Here is a 7053-nt window from a genome sequence, read left to right as displayed (position 1 = left end):
TTTTTAAAATAAATAATTAATGACTTTGAATCCAATACTAGTTTAATCAGTCTAGTTAGGAAAAGTTTGGAACTCAGGATTTTCATACCCACTTGTGGGAAGAGCTAAATTATAACATTTTCAACTAAGTTTTTAGTTGAAAAGGGTTTCATTTCAGTGATTCATTTCAGTGATACTGGAAAAACAATGAAACCAATGCAGAAGTGCACAGGGAGATTTGAGATTTCTCTTAAATGACTTTAAACCATGCATTATTAAATTAGTTGAGACAAATGAAATGTAGAGGTATCAATGAAATAAAGGTGTTTTAAAAATATTTTATTGTCATTTTTAATAATTTTTTTAAATGTTGCGGCACAATGATATGACGTATGTATTGTGAAAAAACCTATTGACATGATTTATTTGGAGATATTCTGTTGGCTTTCAGTTTTATCTGATACTGTCCCCAAAAGTCAGCCACAGAGCTTTCCTGTAGCCTCTTAAATAATGCTTTTTTTTTCCTTTCAAATTTTTCTCTATTTCCCATCACTCTTGAAAGACATGATCGCCAAGATTTCCAAGTTCTGGGAGTCTAAATGTTCGCTCCAACATGTGGTGAGATAACTAGATGAGTGTATGACGTCTGAGATGTTCTCTCATAGTCCCACCCCATGACACAACACAGAAAATTAACATCTTCCTTGAAAAGAGCCAGCGAATTTTCAACAACACCATATACCTGCATTTTCTCTATTTAGTACTTGTCATGTTATTCTTACTTTAATTAAGTTTACCTCCCTATTTTGTTTATGCAAATGTCGTCTCTATAATTACTTAGCACCAGGTTTTATTCTAGTGTCCACCACATCTCTTCTGCCATTTAAATAGAATGGCTTCTCTTTTTATTGTAACGGGTGTGGAACGAGGTTCAGAATTTGGGGTGCCCGGGAATATAGGAATAAAACCCCACAGCCATCCTTTGGGGGATGGGGAAGTGGACAGACCACAGACTGGGTTGAGAGATACTTTTCGTATCAATAACAGTTGCCCAGTGTTACAATCATTCTAAATAGCTGTGGCAGCCCACTAGGGGCCAGGGAGATGGGCGTGACTTTAACCTGTGATGTAGCCTGGAGGTGGTTACCTAGTTGCTGCACCTCCCTGAGAGCAGAAAGGCAGTTTCTCCAAGTCAAGGGCCACACCTGTCCCAACTAACAATGGCTGTCAGAAAGAGGCAGAAGATACCAGAGAATGGGCAGATGTAGCCGACTGTGGGAGGAGTCAGAAATGTGGTTATGGAGGTGGCACTGGGAATTAAACTAGGCGCAGGAACAATTTTCTCTCTCTCTACCACGTGGCTTAAAAAGGAGCAGAAAAGCTGGTTGTGGCAGCCACGTGGAGCTCTCCTGATTGTGCAGCTTGGCAAGGAGAAGGGCTCTTGGCCACGCAGGGAGTAGTAGTTGGGGAAGAGACATGCTGCCAGTAGTAAGGGATTTTTGCCATGCATTTTGAGAGAGAGCAGTGAGAATGGAGAAGTAAATGCTCTGGCTGACGCTAGAGCTGCAAAGAACTTCCTTGAAAGATCCTCACTGGCTGCACCTGGATTTTACCTGGACTTTTTTTTTTTAAGATTTTATTTATTCTTTTTTAGAAAGAGGGGAAGAGAGGGAGAAAGAGAGGGAGAGAAATATCAATGTGTGGTTGCCTCTCGTGCTCCTCATACTGGGGATCTGGCCTGCAACCTAGGCATGTGCCCTGACTGGGAATCAAACCGGCAACCCTTTGGTTCAGAGCCCATGCTCAGCCCACTGAGCTACACCAGCCAGGGCTTACATGGACTTTTAAGACTTGTGCCTTTCCTGAGTTTCACCATGATCCAGGGTAACACAGGCCATGCTTTTTGGACTATTAAAATGGGGGCTGATGAACATGTATCGCAGATTCCAAAGGAGAGAGCTGCTGCGTGAGGATAGTGACTTTGGTACCTCCCAGAGGGACTGGAGAACTGTATGAGCAGCTGGCTAAGACAAGGACATGAGAAAGCTTCAGGGATGTTTCTGGCTCATAGTCTGGTGGGGAACATGGGAAGTGCTGAGTCTCGGAAAACGGCTCAGAGCAGGAGTACTCTAGGCTCCCCCAGGGTTGGAAAGTTGTAAATAAAGACCTGCTCCTTCCAGCACTAATTGTCAGGTCTTACACCAAGGCGACACGTGAACAGGCCCTGGTCTGCTCTGTAACATTATAACTCCTATCAAATTCAACCTAATTAGTTATACATAGATACAAGCACCTCATCACTTCATTATGTTTCTTTAAATTATATTTTATTGATTATGCTATTACAGTTGTCCGGGTATTTCCCCCTTTGCCTTCCTCCACCCAGCACCCTCCAATCCCTCAGGCAATCGGCCCACAATTATTCATGTCCATGGGTCATGCGTATAAGTTCTTTGGCTACTCCATTGCCTATACTCTACTTTACATCCCCATGACTATTCTGTAACTACCTATTTGTACTTCTTAATCCCTCACCTCCTCACCCATTCTCCTAACCAAGGATGTAAAAGACCTGTACATAGAAAATTATAAGACAAAAGAAAGAAATAAACTGAAGAAGATACAAATAAGTGGAAGCACATACTGTGTTCATGGATAGGAAGAATTAACATCATTAAAATGTCCATAGTACCCAAAGCAATCTATAGATTCAACGCAAGTCCTATCAAGATTCCAATGACATATTTCACAGAACTAGAACAAATATTGCAAAAATTTATATGGAACCACAAAAGGACCCGCATAGCAACAGAAATCTGGAGAAAGAAGAACGAAGTTGGAGGAATCATGCTACGTAGTGATAAACTGTACTATAAGGCCATGTAGTCAAAACAGCATGGTACTGGCATAAAAACAAACACATTTATCAATGGAACAGAATAGAGAGCCCAGAATAAGCCCACACCTTTATAGTCAATTAATATTTGACAGAGGAAGCAAGCACATACAATGGGCTCAAGATAGTTTATTCAATAAATGGTTTTGGGAAAATTGGACAGATACTGCAGAAAAATGAAGTCAGACCACTTTCTTACACCATATACAAAAATAAACTTAAAATGGATTAAAGAGTTCAATGTAAGACTTGAAACCATAAAAATCCTAGAAGAAAACATAGACGGTAAAATCTCAGACATTTCTCATAGCAATATTTTTTTCTGATATATCTCCTCAGGCAAGGGAAACAAAAGAAAAAATAAACAGATGGGACTACATCGGACTGAAAATGTTTGTACAGCAAAGGATGCCATCAACAAAATGAAAGACAACCCACTGAATATGAGGTTAATATCCCAAATTTATGAAGAACTTATACAACTCAACACCAAAAAAACAAATAATCTAATTGAAAAGTGGGCCAAGGACCTGAATAGACACTTCTCCAAGGAGGACATACAGATGGCAAATGGGCATAAAAGAAGCTCAGTGTCAGTAATCATCAGACAAATCCAAATTAAAAGCACAATGAGATGTCACCTTACACTTGTTAGAATGGCCATCATCAATACATCAACAAACAACACGTGCTGATGAGGATGTAGAGAAAAGGGAATCCTCGTGCACTGTTGATGGGAATGCAGATTGGTGTAGTCACTGTGGAAAGCAGTAGGGAGATACCTCAAAAAATTAAAAATGGTCCCTAGCTGGTGTGGCTCAGTGGAATGAGAGCTGGCCTGCAAACCAAAGGTTCTCTGGTTCGATTCCCAGTCAGGGCACATGCCTGGGTTGCAGGCCGGGCCCCTAGTAGGGGGTGCGCAAGAGGCAACCACACATTGATGTTTCTCTCCCTCTGTTTCTCTCTCCCTTCCCCTCCATAAAAAATAAATAAATAAAATCTTTTAAAAACTTATTTAAAAATTTAAAATGGTACTGCCTTATGACCCAGTAAGTCCATTTCTGGGAATATATCTGAAGAAACCTGAAACACTAATTCAAAAGAATATATGCACCTCTATGATCATTGCGGCATTATTTACAACAGCCAGAATTTGGAAGCAGCCCAAGTGCCCATCAGTAGATGAGTGGATAAAAAAGCTGTGGTACTTTTACACAGTGGAATACTATTCACCGTTAAAAAAACAACAAAAAAAAGGAAATTATACCTTGTGCAACAGCATGGATGGACCTAGAGAGTACTATGCTAATTGAAATAAGCCAGTCAGAGAAAGACAAATACCATATGATTTCACTTACATGTGGACTCTAATGAACAAAGCAAATGAACAAACAACATAGAAACAGACTCACAGATACAGAGAACAGACTGAGAACTGTTAGAGGGAAGGGGGTTTGGGAGCTGGGTGAATAAGGTGAAGGGATTAAGCAAAAAAACTCATAGACACAGACAACAGTATGGGGATTACCAGGGGGAAAGGAGCATGGGGGAGGTCGAAGAGTGTAAAGGAGGGATAAATGGTGATGGAAGGAGACTTGCTTGACTTTGGGTGAACACACAATACAATATACAAATAATGTGTTATAGAGTTGTGCTCCTGAAACCTATATAATTTTATTAACCAATGCCACCTCAATAAATTGAATAAAAATTTTCTTAAAAAGAAAAGAAAGCCTTGACCGTTGTGGCTCAGTGGGTTGGGTGTCATCCCACAAAACAAAAGGTCACCAATTTGAATCCTGGTTGGGACACATGCCTGGGTTGCTGGTTCAGTCCCCTGTCTGGGTTCATAGAATAAGCAACCACTGATGTTTGTCTTTCACATTGATGTTTCGCTCCCTCTCTTTCTCCCTGCCTTCCCCTTTTTCTAAAAATAAATAAATAAAATCTTTTTAAAAAAGAAAAGAAAAATGGTGGCGGGTGGGTGGCAGGGTGTTAGCTGGCTTCTGTCTGCTTTTCCTTGCTGCTGGAGAAAATCCCTAGAGCCAAGTGGCCTGTTTCAAGTCGGATCTTGTTATTTGCAGCTGTGTCTGTGTTTTATGCATCCACAGCAGTCAGATCATCAGAAATGAAACCTTATGGTTAGCAGCCACAGATGTATCCTCATCCTTTGCTTCTTAGATGTAGTGGATTTTTTAATCTCTGATTGACAGGCAATGCCCTGGCATCACGACCTCTCCTCATCCCTGTTTACTCTGTAATAACTGATCTAAATAGGACATTTTTGCTACCGTATGTAATGAAACTACAATCTTTACCTCATTAGGGAGATTTCCTCCCCTAAACTAGCTGTTTATATGTGTTCTCTGTATCCCAACTATATAACCCATCAATCTCTGTATTCTTTCCAGACACAAAGCATAACCTTTTGTCATCTTGCTGATTCCTTATTAGCAAGTTGATACGTTTTGGCAATTACTAAAGATCAATTTGTCTAGGAAATGCTTTTTTAAACAGTAGACAAATGAGGTCTCTCACATCTCTCCACTGAGTATGGATAAAGAAACTCAAACAGGCAGACAGCATTTTAACCTCTAAACCAGGCAGTTGTATTCATTAGGAAGTGTCCCACTTCCCATTTAAGGGTTCGGTCACAACTTCCGAGACCTTATTTCTAGCAAACAAATGGCCTACAGTGACCCCAAAGGAAGTCCAGTCTACTGAACACAGCCTCTTTCCAAAAAATTGGCCCTTCGCAGAAGTCCGCATCTCCACAGTTTAGCTCCCTACCCAGCAGAGGGCAGGCCGACCACAGAAAAGCTGCCATTGTAAACCCCCAGGCTCCCGCAGGATAGTAAGCAGGATAAGCCAGCAGGATAGTAAGGGAGAAGTGTAGGGGAGAGAAATTAAGACCCTAACCAATACACAGCATGGGAGTGAGAGCAGCAGCACTGAGTGCTTAAGAGCAGATTTTCTGGGTTGGAATCCCAGCTCTGTCGCTTATTAGCTGTGTTACTTTAGGCAAGTTGCTTACCCTCCCTGTGCCTTGGTCTTCTCATCTGTAAAATAAGGACAATGACAGTCCCTACTCAAAAGTTGTGAGGATTAAGTGAGTTAATACATGTAAAACATTTACAGCAGTGCCTGGCATATAGCGAGCTCTGAGTTAAGAGTTTGTTGTTGTTGTTGTTGTTGTTGTTATATATTAAGAAGTAAAAGTCATTCTCTTATTTATGTTTCTTAACACAATAAGAAAACGAATACTGAAAGTCAAAATGAAGTCAGTTTTGGAGGGAAGGACTCCTCTCTCCTTTGGTACAATGCTGCTCTCACAGGTAGGTTTGTACTCTGCTCATGTGCAACTGGCTGGTGGATGGCTGGTCCCCTGCGATCTTTCACTTCATCTTGACCCCGGGAATCCCTGTGGATCCAGTTCAGCCTCCACGATGTAAAGCCACCATGTGGTTTGTTGCTGGCACCTCCTTTATTTACACAGCAGGGTTCTTTCCACAAACGTGGGGCTCAGATGGGAGGCCAGGTTGGAGAGTCCAGTTCTCTACACCATGATGACTTGTTAACACTTGTGGTTTCCAGAAGTTTCCCTTAGCACATCTTTGATCTGGAATCTGAGCAAATAGAATCCACAGGGTAAGGCCAGGATGATGTACAGCTTCCTATATACACCCCAGAGGGACTTTCCACTGTTGTCCTTTTTCTGAAATAGCATCTCTGGTCTCCTTTCCCAGGCTACTTGCCTTCGACCACCAGGAACCCTAGGACATCTTTGTCTACTACAACAAGGGGAAGTTCCAGCTTCATTATCCGTATTATATCTACTCATAGAGCAGGCTGGAATTCCCTATACCCCAATTGCAATGGATACCTTTTGGGACATCTGGCCAATTCACAATTCTTTCTCGCTGTGGTGCTCCAACTACCCTCAGGGATGGACTTGCTACAGCCACATTTTACCAGGTACTTCTCTTCCCACCACACCTAAATGGCCCAGTGATAGACACTGACCCAAACAAAGCCTGCAGGATTCTCTCTGCCAGCTATTAAAAATTGGAATCAAAATATTCTAGCTCTAACTGGCCTGACACACTGAGGAGTTGTCACTTTCTCTTACACAACTAGGGAGCAAAGAAGGTCAGGCTGCAGGATGAAACCAGCTGCCT

Source organism: Desmodus rotundus, chromosome 1 (assembly GCF_022682495.2).
Source record: "Desmodus rotundus isolate HL8 chromosome 1, HLdesRot8A.1, whole genome shotgun sequence".
In the NCBI taxonomy this organism is placed as follows: domain Eukaryota; kingdom Metazoa; phylum Chordata; class Mammalia; order Chiroptera; family Phyllostomidae; genus Desmodus; species Desmodus rotundus.
Note: the sequence above shows the minus strand (reverse complement) of the source record.